The sequence below is a fragment of the Ambystoma mexicanum genome, chromosome 11 (assembly GCF_040938575.1).
Source record: "Ambystoma mexicanum isolate Mex_15411 chromosome 11, UKY_AmexF1_1, whole genome shotgun sequence".
NCBI classification, from domain to species: domain Eukaryota; kingdom Metazoa; phylum Chordata; class Amphibia; order Caudata; family Ambystomatidae; genus Ambystoma; species Ambystoma mexicanum.
The window spans coordinates 58453285-58467110 of NC_090934.1; the positions used below are offsets into that span (position 1 = coordinate 58453285).

Below are 13826 nucleotides of genomic sequence, written 5' to 3' on the forward strand. Positions count from 1 at the left end.
TTTTCCATGTCATGCCATGTCATCACTAAGGCATCGTGATCACTTTTTGTGGTTTTTTCTGTTGTTAAATAAGTGACTTTACTTTTTAAATTTCCTGACACCCAAATATAATCGAGTGTTTTTAAACTTGATCCACGGTGCCATGTGGGTGCTGCTGGAATATCTCCATCCGTGCATCCATTTATCATAGTGCAATTTCTTAACTTCATCTCCTTCTTCCAGCGGATTCCTCTATCTATTAATTTGGTGCTTGTCGAGATGTTGTTTTTGGGGTTTACCCCTTTCTCCTTAACCCATGAGTAATTTAAATCACTGCATATAATTATCATTGGATCGTTGTAGCTCATTAGGCATTCATCAATTAAAGCGGTGGTCGTAGATATTAAATTGTTTTGGGAAATCATCACTGGATTCCACTATCTATTGATTATCAATAGGTGATGACCTGAACCATCATTGTTCTCCGGGAGCTTTACTGTGGTTGCTTCCGTGAACAAGTTTGGCTTTTCGGTCTTCAGAATGGTCCAATTTAAGTTATTTTTGACCTTCGTAATTAATCCTGCGAATGGGCGACCGAGCTTGTTCTTCCCCGCTGTGTTGAATAGTATAGTATATCCATTACTTGTTGGTTTATGATGAAGCCAGGTTTCCTGTAAACACACAAGCGAGCATTCATCTATTTGTGTCCATTTCTCTTTGAATAGGTGGGCGAAGCCTCTTGTATTCCACGATACCAGGTGATGGATGATCGTCTTTCCTGAGCTGTTATGCTAGTGGTCGTCCATCTTCTGCCCATGTGGTTTCCATCACAAGCTCAAGGAGCCTGTTTGAGTCAGCACCAGAGAGATTCTCAGCTGGTCTCTTAAATCTGTATGCTTTTGTTCATCGCTTCTTGGAATTAGCTGACTTGTACTCGCACTTGCTTGATGGCATGAACCTTTTTCTTCATACTGTACATCAAAGCCGAAGAACATCAGGTCTTCTTTGGCATCGAGAAGTTGTCGAACTATCAGTTTTGACTTGAAAGGCAGGGTTACCCAGTCTAATCGTGCCTCCGACATGTATTCAACAACTGCGATGTCGTCAGAATTGATCGTTCGTAAAGAAGGAATGCTGTGTAGAAGCTTCATAATATTCCGACGATTTAAATTTACATCATTCTGTTCATTTAGAATGTTCTCGAGTTGGAGTTTCCAACTATTGGAATTCACTGTTTTAACAAATTGATCAGCGTTTATTTTATTTTGTTCTGAACTCATTTCCTTTTGGGCCAATGTCAATTTTGGATTTAAGTTTGTAAATAACATCTGTTTGTTGTTTACCTTTTTTCCAATTTGGCAGGTGCTTATACTTGTTCCTTTGGCATCCTCCTTCACAGCTTGGCTTTTTTTGTTTTTAGACCTTCTCTCCACTTTTTCTGGTGGTGAGTTTTGTGGCCTCTTTCCAGGATTTACTTAATTCAACTCGGATACATTTCTTCTTTCATTCAATGTGATATCCTGATTCATCTCTGAAGAATCCTCCTCGTCATCTTCCACTGAGTAAGTTGAAAGATCGCAGAGATCGATCGACGATTCACTTTCTGCATCTTCATCCTCCTTTTGCTCTTCTCTCGTTCTCTTAGTGTGATTAGCACTTGCCATGTTTGTTTTATCGACCTTTTTTGTTTCCTTCGCGGTATGTCCCTTTTTTATCACTCGGTTGAACATACTAACGGGCAGAGGAGTTGTGATATTCCTAATGAATCTTTTTGCTTGATTGGTTCTTGGTCTCTTTGCTTTTGGTTCAAGTTTGCTTATTGCAGATTTTGCCTTTCCTTTTGTTCCAGATAGGATTTTTTGGTTATCTTGTACCAATATCGTTTTAGCTTAGCCTCTGAATATTCCAAAAGACAATTTAGAAGTCAGTTCTTGTGAGCCACAATCAATCGATTCTTGACGGTCTCTCATATTTGGATTTTTCATTTTATCAGATCTTGTTTTCTCAGCATCGTCAATCGATTGAATGTTCCTCATCGAGCATAATGATTCTGGCTCTAAGGATGGCTTCTCTCTGCTCGATGAATCAATCTTCTCTTTTGAAATTACAGTAATCGTAAGTATTGTTTGTTTAATTGGCATTGCATTGCAAGCAGAAACCCTTTTTACCACTTTGGAATCAATAGTCTCAACCATAGGATGCTCATTGGGAGTATCTTTTGTTTCAATGGGTTTTGGTATTCGCGTCTGCATGGGCATGTTTTCGACTGGTCTGTGTCCCTGAGCAACGCTGATGTCGTGCTTTAGTGTCGTGTTATGTCGCATCCATTTTGTACACTCTATTACAGCTTGCATAAGGTCCACTATGTCATTAGATTCTTGTCTGGCCAAATCACTTAAGCGTGATTGCCAGCATCATGAAGCATCGGCTTCATAATCTAGTCTCTGAGCAATGTTTTGCGCTAATGTTTCCATGTTACACATTTTGTTGTTAATTGTGGCCATCATTGAAATCTGGTCATTTAAATAGTCATGCATTGCCTCATACAGCTTCATAAATGGTAACATGGCATTCGATATTGCTGCTAGGACATTGTTATGAATTTGCAGACCGGCAGCTGTGGAGAGATGAGCCTTGTTCTCAGAATTAGGGTCCAGGTCATTCTCCTGTGTAATCGGGGTGTTGGAGGATTGTGTGTTCCCTTTCGGAGTCTCGTTGGCCTTTGTACTTGAAGTTATATTTCTTCTCTCCTCACTGGCAATTTTACCTCTGCTCGATGTTTTCCTATATGGTGTGCTTGTTCTTGAAAGCTGAAAATTCACTTCCATTCCGTTTCCAGAATTAATCATGACACAAGCGTTTCCATATTTGTGAATAAAGCTTTCTTCCAATCTCTCTCTCATCACTAAGAAATCTGCCTTTAATCTTTCTGTCAAGCGTGCTTCTCTTGCAGCGAGCTCAGATGCAGGCGGTTGTTTGTTTTTTGCAGTTGCATTTACTGATACAGTGGAGCTTGTGGGGTCAATTCCCGCTTTTTTTTGCATTTCCTTGCATACGTCAAGTCTCGCAGATTTTTTTACTGTTGAGTCTTTATGTCTTGTCTCTTCAACATGTAGCCTTTTTAAGGGTTTTGGATCATTTCTCAAGTCACCATTATTTCTCCAAGTCGAAGAGGTCAGAGAACGATTTTCGCTGTTGTCTGTAGGTCGTTGAGTCGATGCCGACCTGTTCGAGCATAGGGGATCTCGAGTGTTAGAGGCATCTAGCTCGAGCATTTGGCCCACGGTGCCAATCACCCGCCTGCTCACACTCTGATGGTGCGGGTCATCTTCGTCAATCAACGCATCACTTGAACGGCAGGAAGCGTTAGGAACGCCAACCGGATCCGCAGCTTTAATGCACGTCACGGTTGACTCATCAGCGCTGAGATCGCTTTCAATCCGGAGCGCTAACAGTTCAGAGTCTGCCACATCAAAAGGTGATTCACTAGCGTCAATATAAATTGACGACGACGGTAAGATTGAAATCGAGGGCATTTTACTCATTGTTGAAATCTCATGACAAGGCACATTCGCCATTTCTCTCACGATTTCTGGGAAAACGTGAATCGTTTGTACATCTAAGATGTGTATGCCTTGTTTGCTCTCTCATTCGTGACTGCCATTGCTAATCGCTTTAATGTTGGTATTGCATTTGAGCGTTCATTAGCGGTGGAGGCAACATGTGCTTCAATCGTCAAGTTTTTGCTTACCTCAGATTCCGCTCCATTAACCATGTTTCAGCGTCGCTGCAACAATTTATGTCGTGTTTGCGGTCCAGATGATGTCAATGACGCGAGCTGATTTTGGGGCACCGTGGCAGTAGAGACACCCTGAACTCCGTGTGTCATCTTGCCGGCGCGTACGCGGATGCCGAGGCGGACTGGGGCAGACTGAACTCACTGCCGAACTCCGCGCCGCGCTCCGCGCCCGGCAGCAATTTGTGTAGGCTGGCCTTAGGAGATAAAGGCACAGTAACAAGGGTACTCCGGCAGAAAAAATAGAACAGTCGCTGCAGCTCCTCTCGCCGACAAACACTGGGGCATACAACCCTTTTTTCACATATTTGTCAAATATAAAGTTATGTGGTCGATTTTATATTCCCAAAATGCACTTGGATTTTATACAAAGCAGCAAGCAACCCTCATTATTGCTATTTTCCCCCTGTGCCCGTTCTTATAGGGGTATTTAAAAAGAACTCGATTTGAGTGTAGTAGACTGTCCATGCTGAAATGATAAGCTTTGATCAGAAAATAACTTATATAGTCATTTTGGGGTTTAATAGAGTGCTTTGCTCACTAAGACAAGTGCAATGTCCTTATTATGACTAAAATATAAGGTAGAAGTGATAATTAGAAATTAATATTGTACAATGTTAAAAAGAGACAGTTTACAATGTTAGTACACTTTCATAAACACGCCGCCCTCCTCCTAACTTCAAGATGCCTGTGTTTTTTCTATGGTTGCGCTGTTCTCAGCAAATGCTACAGTGGCTCCAGCGAACGATTGACTCCCACTTGCAAAGCAAGTCGAGAAAGAGAGACAGAGAGTGAGACATAGAGACAGAGGCACATAGAGTGAGACATTGAGAGGGAGGAGCATAGAGTGAGACATAGAGAGGGAGGGACATAGAGTGAGACATAGAGGGAGGGACATAGAGTGAGACATAGAGTGAGACACACAGAGGGAGGGGCAAGGAGTGAGCCATAGAGAGGGAGGAGCATAGACTGAGACATGGAGAGGGAGGGATATAGAGTGAGATATAGAGTGTGACACACAGAGGGATGGACATAGAGTGAGCCATGGAGAGGGAGGAGCATAGACTGAGACGTGGAGAGGGAGGGGTCTAGAGTGAGACATAGAGAGGGAGGGGCGCCCTTGCGCCACGCAATCTCAACGCTCTTCAACGTTTTGCATATATAACACCAAATAAATAAATAAATAAAATAAATAAATAAATAAAGTGCATTCTTGTTCTAAAGAGCCACGATAGGCCTCAGCACCCGCCCAGACCTCATCTAAGGGGCCTTCTGTCACTCTCACAGTTAGTGACTGCAGATGGGGCCGGCTTCAGGTAAACAAAACTGAAATGGTTCCTTTTCGCCGGGTCCCACCTCTGAGCCCCCTCCCACTTTGAAGGGAGACATCTAAAGGCAAGCACAGGTTAGATTTGCCAAATATTGAGGTGCGCCATGCCGGGTGACTTTGGGGGGTCCTTGGCCGGTAGCCATCAGAAGCAGCGGTGGACTGGCCTATAGGGAACTGTGGAGATTTCCCGGTGGGCCTCTGTGCGTGGGGGAAGGGGTGGACTGGCCTATAGGGAACTCTGGAGATTTCCTGGGAGGCCTCTGCACCCTGGGCAGGGGTGGACTGGCCTACAGAGAACTCTGGAGATTTCCTGGGAGGCCTCTGCATCCTGGGCAGGAGGTGGACTGGCCTATAGAGAACTCTGGAGATTTCCTGGGAGGCCTCTGCACCCTGGCCCATGGTGGACTGGCCTATAGGGAACTGTGGAGATTTCCCGGTGGGCCTTTGTGCCCTGGGCAGGGGGTGGACTGGCCTATAGGAAACTCTGGATTTTTCCCAGTAGGCCTCTGCACCTTGGGCCTCTTTGTGTGGTATTTCCAAATGTTCCCATAGGAAAAAGGTTGGACTTGCTGAAAATGTGTAAAACGGGGCCACTTTGAAAATTATTTCCAGGGCCTCTTTTAGTTCCCAGTCCACACCTGGGTGTTATTGCTGAAGCATTTTTGCTGCAGGCCCTTGTGCTGATGCAGCAAATACTTCTAAATGTACTGCACTCACTCCACTCCCCCCGCCCGCACACCACCCCCCCCCCCCCCCCACTGGGCGCACGCCACCAAAAATGAAAACAGCCCGCTCTGCGTCCCCTTCTGAGAGCAGGGAAAAAATGTACATTCCTGCTATTTTGGGGCTGAGCGTTGCAGGCAGAGCCTCGGGCGGCAGCGAGTCCGCCGCGTCAGGCTCCAGAGACAGAAACCCAGCCAAACATTAGTAAGGTAGTCCGGCGTGTTCACCGCTTGCTGCGGGGGTCTGGGTTTGAAGGTCGCAGGTAAGGACTGGGTCCCATCGGTCTTTCATTCTTCCAGGATGACAAAAAGCGCCTGGCTCGAAAACATTCACTATTGCTTAAAAGGAGACGGATGCGGTCTGAGACAACACCGAGCCCACCAACAGGAAGGACTTCGTCCTCGGATATACCCAAAAAAGTTCTGTGCTTCACCAAATGGTAGCTCCTTACAAGTTCTCTTTGTATGCGTCTCTGCTCGCCCCTATTTGGAAGACGTGAGCCGCCTTGCACATATTGCCACCCCCCCAACACACCGCTGCCATCCACAGACTTGTAGACAATATGTACAACTATTTATTCCTAGAAAATATCACACAATATACTTTAAAAAATATACTATGGATGATTAAAAGACATTGGGCCTCATTACGAGGTGGGCGGTAAGGGATTACCGGCACCGGTAAGGGCACCGGTGCCGGTAATCCCTTACTGCCCTACTACGAGGTCCTTCCTGAACGCCTGGTTTTAGCAGGCGTTAAGGACAGGACCCGCAAAGGGATACCGGGGTCATTAACGGTACCGCAATTTGTGGTACCATTATTGCCGCCTTCCCATTGAGCCCTATGGGGGCTCAAATGGGAATGGGGAAGGGCCCTGGTGAATGGGGAATTACCGGTCCCGCCGACCTCGGAATGGACCGGTAATTGCTCCATTCACCAGGCCGGAGTCAGAAGGGTTTTGGAGGCAGCCATGGCGCTAATAGCAGCATGGCTACCTCCAACCTCGTAATGAGGCCCATTAAAACAGTTTAATTGGTCTAAAAACAATTTCAAAATTGGGTTTAAAATACAACTAAAGGACAACCCCGTTCCTGAAATCGCCTCAAGGAATACCGGCTGAGCAAAGCTTCCGCTCATCACCCGAAGTAGCTGGTCTCTAACAAGTCTTCAGTAAAGCTGGAGACTGCCCCATTAAGGACCACAAGGCTCCTGCAATCGCCTCAAGGAATATCGGCTGAGCAAAGCTTCTGCTCATCACCCGAAGTAGCTGGTCTCTAACAAGTCTCCAGTAAAGCTGGAGACTTCCCGATTCATGGAATTATTTACACGGTTCAAAGTGATGTTGCACTGCTGAAAAGTGACTTTGCACTACCGACACAAACCCTGATTCATGGAACTGTGCAAAGTCTGTGCATAGTCATTATTGCAGTCGAAAATGACTTTGCACTGCAAAAATACACGTTGCACAGTTCCATGAATCAGGGTTTGTGTCGGCAGTGCAGCGTCACTTTGAACCTGAACCGAGCAAAAGATTCCATGAATCAGGGAGGCGCTGCAAGTCTAATTATTCCTGCTTCTCCTCTGACTCCTCTTGCTCTCATATTCAGACAGACTGGGCCCGATGTGCAAAGCCTTTTTCAACGGGGTTTTCCCTTTCAAAAGTGCTTTTGTAAATTAGGCCCAGTAACTCACAGCCCAGAGTTGGCATTGTCATGACGATGGTATTTATTGAGCACATGGACCTCGTTTCGGGAGGGAACCAGAGACTTGCAAGTCATAGGGGGAAGGCCACTGTGAGGGAAGCAGATTGCAGGGCAGGCCTACTAGGGAGCGGGGAGCCAACACCGGGGAGGGAGAAGGTGGGCCACTTGACAGCAAGGGATCTACAAACAACCAGTGGAGGAAACAGAACGTAGCAGATCCGTAGACGCAGGTGAGTTGGGTGTGGGATTCACAGCAATAGTCGGTGGAAAAAACAGAAATAGACTTACACATTGTCTGGCCCTTTGCAGGACTCTCTGATGATTCAGCAAAAGCTCAGTCAATTGCCCCAAGAGGTGCTCACAGGAATAAAGACGGTGCCATGAGCTGTGCAGCACCAGGTCTTCACCTGTCAGACACAATCAAGAGAACTGGGAGACTCTTCAGTCGTCGCACAGACAGCGTCCAGTATACATGGATCAACCCAGGTGAGAGAGGTCTCTCTCCTAGGGCAGTCTGAGGAGGCATCAGGATGCCAGACAGAATTTCATCTGGGTGCTTAACAGGTAAGGCTACTGCCCACAGGCTTCTGCAGACTCAGCAATCTTTGCGCAATTCAACGTCGAGTGGGTTGTCGGCCGCTTCTCATCCAAGGTGGTCAACCTACACAGGATCAGACGGTGACATCAAACTGTCTCGGGCGCCAATGAAAAAGTGGCCCACCGTTGCAAATGGCAATTCATTCCTTTTGTGACAGACTGTTTGAGTAGTGTCCAAGGGGGAGGTTTTGGATAAAAGCTGATGCGCATTGTGAAATGTAAAGAATATTTATTCAGCAACAGTGGTCAAAACTACTAGCCGCATGGTGAAGTAACTCATCAAACTGGTGCACATTGCCTAAAAAAGGTGGCCCACTTTGACCCAAAAAACGGTCCCACACTAGCATTTTGTGTTTTTGGTTCGGCCCTGGGCCTATTGCCCTATAGGTGAGTCCGAGCCTGCACCGATATCTTCTGATCGAGAAGGTGCTTTTAGGGAAGATGACGTTGGTCAGTATCAAGGTGGCATCACGTTGGCGCCCCCTGTCTATATTGTCTTGACTCTGTCTGGCGGGTCAACGGTCCCCCGATGGCTGGCACCCTGTGTGCTGGTGAGGTAATGAGTGCTAACCGCGCCCAGTGCGGAATGTGATCGAGTGCCGGAGGGGTGTCCCTACACCACAAATCACTACCACCTGCGATGACCATGGTTCAGGGACAGTGCGGCTGCGCTGGTGCTGGGTGTTCTACCATACACCCAGCATCACTGTGAAGCCAATGGTGGCTGGTGTTGCAGAAAGGCAAAGAGCAGAGAGCCTGCTACAAGAGCGTGCAGTGGAATGGACAAGCAAGGGGTGGGTGGAGAGCCAAGGAAACCGGAAGTAGACAGGAGGAAATGAGGTGCACAGACCACAATGCTTCATATGAGAATTTCTGGATTTAGGTCGACAGATTGCCAGCAGCGAGGCTTCTCCTCACGTCGGTGCTTGCCATAACACTCTGTAGGTTCCTTTCCAACACTAGTGTTCTGCCCCTCTGCACTTCCGGTCTAGCTAGCGCCAAAGGACCACATGGCACTACGAAAATTGCACTCGAGTAGCCTGGAAACCTTTATTTAATATTTGAATTCTTACAACACCATCTTTGGCATGGACCACATTGTCTCCACTTTTAACAGTACCCCATAATGTCACGAACTGAAATGAAACCCCATTTCCTAGACAACTCAACAGTAACCCAGCACAGTAACAGCTTTGTGCTTTGTACAGGAGCAGCCAAAAATATAATCTGACGACTCAAAAGAGACTCAAATACAAAAGACTTCAATTTTGAATGAACAAAGGACGAATTTAGAAATCATGAAACTGGCGCTGAGATATTTTAATGTGCACAATTGCATAGTGTTAGGAGGAAGAGCACAGGTGGTTCATGCGCCACGCGCCGTACTCTGATATCATGGTGCTGCATGGTGCTGCTGTGCGTGTACACTACTATTGCTTAGGCCAGGGGTATGCAAGATTTGGCTCTCGAGATGTCTTGGACTACAACTCCCATGAATCCTCACCGTTGACTATGCTGGTTAGAACTGATGGTATTTGTAGTCCAAAACATCTGGAGAGCCAAAGGTGGCAGACCCCTGACTTAGGCTTTCTTCTCTAAAGTCCGGCATAGTGCAGGTTATTGTGTCCACAGACCTGGTACTTTTTGGGGCAGTTGGTGCAAAGTAATTGATGGGAAAGCTAGCGACAGCTAACTTATTCTGTGCCTTAGCAGCGCAGGCAGATTTCGGTACTTGGGGGTGGGGGACGAGGGGGGTAGAGGGGAGAGAGTCAGCACCCTAGGGGTACTAGAATCCTAAATGATTCACAGTCAGTCATTACTGGTAAATATTTTCAGTGGCGGGGCCTACACATTTCCCCAAGTTAGTATGAGGGTACAAGCATAGAAGGGTGGCCCAAAACAATGTAGCAATGTTCGAGGGTTCACGCTCCAAGTCATGTTTTAAAATATTGTATAGAAATGGTGCATTTTACAGCACATTTTCTTTTAAAGAATGGGGTCAAAGCTCGCACAATTTCTAATTGGTTTTCTATAGTAAAGCATGAAAACATCCAGTAAAGGCCACATTACGAGAAGTACACAGGAGCATTTCAGGACAGCGTGTGAAGTTGCTGCCACAATCTATCTGTACCAGCAACATTCACAGTAAATCACTTGCATGTGGCCGCAATCTATCTATGCCAGTAACATTCACAGTAAATCACTTGCATGTGGCTGCAATCTATCTATACCAGTAACATTCACAGTAAATCACTTGCATGTGGCTGAAATCTATCTGTACCAGCAACATGCACTATAACTCATTTGCATGTGGCCGCAATATATCTATGCCAGTAACATTGACAGTAAATCACTTGCATGTGGCCGCAATCTATCTATACCAGTAACAGTCACAGTAAATCACTTGCATGTGGCTGAAATCTATCTGTACAGCAACATTCACTATAACTCACTTGCATGGGGCCGCAATCTATGTCAGTAACATTCACAGTAAATCACTTCCATGTGGCTGCAATCTATCTGTACAAGCAACATTCACTATAAATCACTTGCATTAGGCCGCAATCTATCTATGGCAGTAACATTCACAGTAAATCACTTCCACGTGGCCGCAATCTATCTGTACCAGCAACATTCCCTATAGCTCACTTGCATGTTGCCGCAATCTATCTTTGGCAGTAACATTCACAGTAAATCACTTCCATGTGGCTGCAATCTATCTGTACAAGCAACATTCACTATAAAATACTTGCATTAGGCCGCAATCTATCTATGGCAGTAACATTCACAGTAAATCACTTCCACGTGGCCGCAATCTATCTGTACCAGCAACATTCCCTATAGCTCACTTGCATGTTGCCGCAATCTATCTTTGGCAGTAACATTCACAGTAAATCACTTGAATGTGGCTGAAATCTATCTGTACCAGCAACATTCACTATAACTCACTTGCATGTGGCTGCAATCTATCTGTACCAGCAACATTCACTATAAATCACTTGCATTAGGCCGCAATCTATCTATGGCAGTAACATTCACAGTAAATCACTTCCACGTGGCCGCAATCTATCTGTACCAGCAACATTCCCTATAGCTCACTTGCATGTTGCCGCAATCTATCTTTGGCAGTAACATTCACAGTAAATCACTTGAATGTGGCTGAAATCTATCTGTACCAGCAACATTCACTATAACTCACTTGCATGTGGCTGCAATCTATCTGTACCAGCAACATTCACTATAAATCACTTGCATTAGGCTGCAATCTATCTATGGCAGTAACATTCACAGTAAATCACTTCCACGTGGCCGCAATCTATCTGTACCAGCAACATTCCCAATAGCTCACTTGCATGTTGCCGCAATCTATCTTTGGCAGTAACATTCACAGTAAATCACTTGAATGTGGCTGAAATCTATCTGTACCAGCAACATGCACTATAACTCACTTGCATGTGGCCGCAATCTATGCCAGTAAAATTCACAGTAACTCACTTCCGTGTGGCCGCAATCTATCTGTACCATCAACAGGCACTATAACTCACTTGCATTTGGCTGCAATCTATCAATGCCAGTAACATTCACAGTAAATCACTTCCATGTGTCCGCAATCTATCTGTACCAGCAACATTAACTATTACTCACTTGCATGTGGCACAATCTATCTATGTCAGTTACATTCACAGTAAATCAATTCCATGTGGCTGCAGTCCATCTGTACCAGCAACATTCACTGTAACTCACTTGCATGTGGCTGCAATATATCTTTGCCAGTAACATTCACAGTAAATCACTTCCATGTGGCTGCTGGAACAACCTATCAATGGCAGTATTTGTCACTGTAATATAATTGCACAAGGCTGTAGCCACAATTCAGGGCCAGTACCGGCCAATGCCAATTACTTGAATGAGACCAAGGCAACAACCTACCTATGACAGTAATGGTCACTTTAAATCTCTTGCACAACCTATCAATGCCAGTATTGGTCACAGTAAATCGCTTGCATGAGAGTGCAGTCACATCTCATATATGCCAGTAATGGCCACCATAAATCACATGCAGTAGACTAAGGCTGAAGCCAATCTATACCAGTAACAGTCATCAGTACCAAATCACATGAACGAAGCAGCTGACACAATCGATCTATTCCAGTAATGGATGGTCACTGTAAATCACTTAATGAAGCCGCAGGCACAATCTATCTATTCCAGTAATGGATGGTCACTGTAAATCACTTCATGAAGCTGCAGACACAATCAATGTCAGTACTGGTCACCGCAAATCACTTGAAGGAGACTAAGGCTGCAGCCTATCTGTACAGTAATAAATAACATGAACAAAGCAGCAGACACAATTGATCTATTCCAGTAATGGATGGTCACTGTTAATCACTTCATGAAGCTGCAAGCACAATTTATCTATGCCAGTTATTGTCCCTGTAAATCACATCCACGAGCCTTCTGCTGAAGCTTATCAATGCTAGTACTGGTGACTATAACACACTTGCAAAAGGCTGCAGTCCCTTCTAATCTATACCAGTAATGGCCACAGTAAGTCACAGAATATTTCAGCTAATTGTTGAAGGACAATATTTAATACATTTGTATGAATAGTGATTTGGACTAATTTCAGAGGGGCATCTGGTACTGGGCACAGGCCATAATATTTTCATATCTGCTTTTCTGCATTTTCTGCCTCAATGGGTTTACGCATATTCTGCACAGACAGGTCCCTAGTTCAATTCCAGGGAGAGTCCTGTGATTATCTTGTAATGTTGATGAAATGTGGAGCATTGAGCTGGGAAATCAAAACCACTGTTTCGTACAGATCTGCAAAACTGTGACTGCACGCACAACATACAACACCATAATATAGCCTTATAGTCTGAGGGGAGGTTCATTATACCTTTTATTATTTATTTATTTGATATGGTTGAGAAACTCAACCTTTCAATATATAAAAACAGTAAAAACAAACTTCATTTTTACATTTGACATTTAAATAGAATTTAACACTCATTACAAAACAATCATTAAGAAGTGAAACATAACATTTTTTTTTCTCCAGAATTTCCAAATTATCACCACAAAGTACAACTAAGAACCTTGGGCCATTTACATCTGACTTAACCGCTTTTCATTATGAGGACATTTTTCTATCTGTCATCCATCTCATCTCTATCAAGTTTTAACTCATTCAAAAAATGTATCGATGCATACCCAACTGATTTTGAGTACACATGGAATATGTACTTCCATAGATATTCTGCTCCCATGTGTAGTTTGTTTTCAAATAAGGCTTTACCACTATAATGACCAACACCTAAGTTCATACCCCTACATGAAGCCAAAGGCCATAAGTTGGAGAAGGGTCATTATCTCAAGCAGTAATGACCCCTTCTGATGTCTATAAGGATATTAGCATATGATGGCAATAGCTTTGCAGGTTTTAGAGTTGCAGTGTTGAAGTAAACAAACGCTAGTTTAATCACGAGCAAAGTAAATACACACAATGCTTTGGTACATTAAATAAGGTTTGATTTTGTAATATTTAAATGACAAGGTTGTATTTATATATGGTGCACAGCATCCCCAATAGACTATAAGGATACTACAAGTCCTCAAGGAGTTCCATGACCAAATAGAGCAGTTATCTGCAACCTGTCTGTCTCCAGAAGTTCGGTTCTACAACTCCCAT

At 44.6% G+C, this 13826-nt stretch overlaps 1 protein-coding gene across 1 annotated transcript in view; it reads right to left on the reverse strand.

Annotated features, from left to right (window-relative positions):
* The window catches only part of KCNQ4 (potassium voltage-gated channel subfamily Q member 4), an 899641-nt gene that overhangs the window by 674893 nt on the left and 210922 nt on the right, over window positions 1–13826 (reverse strand). The window lies entirely within an intron of this gene.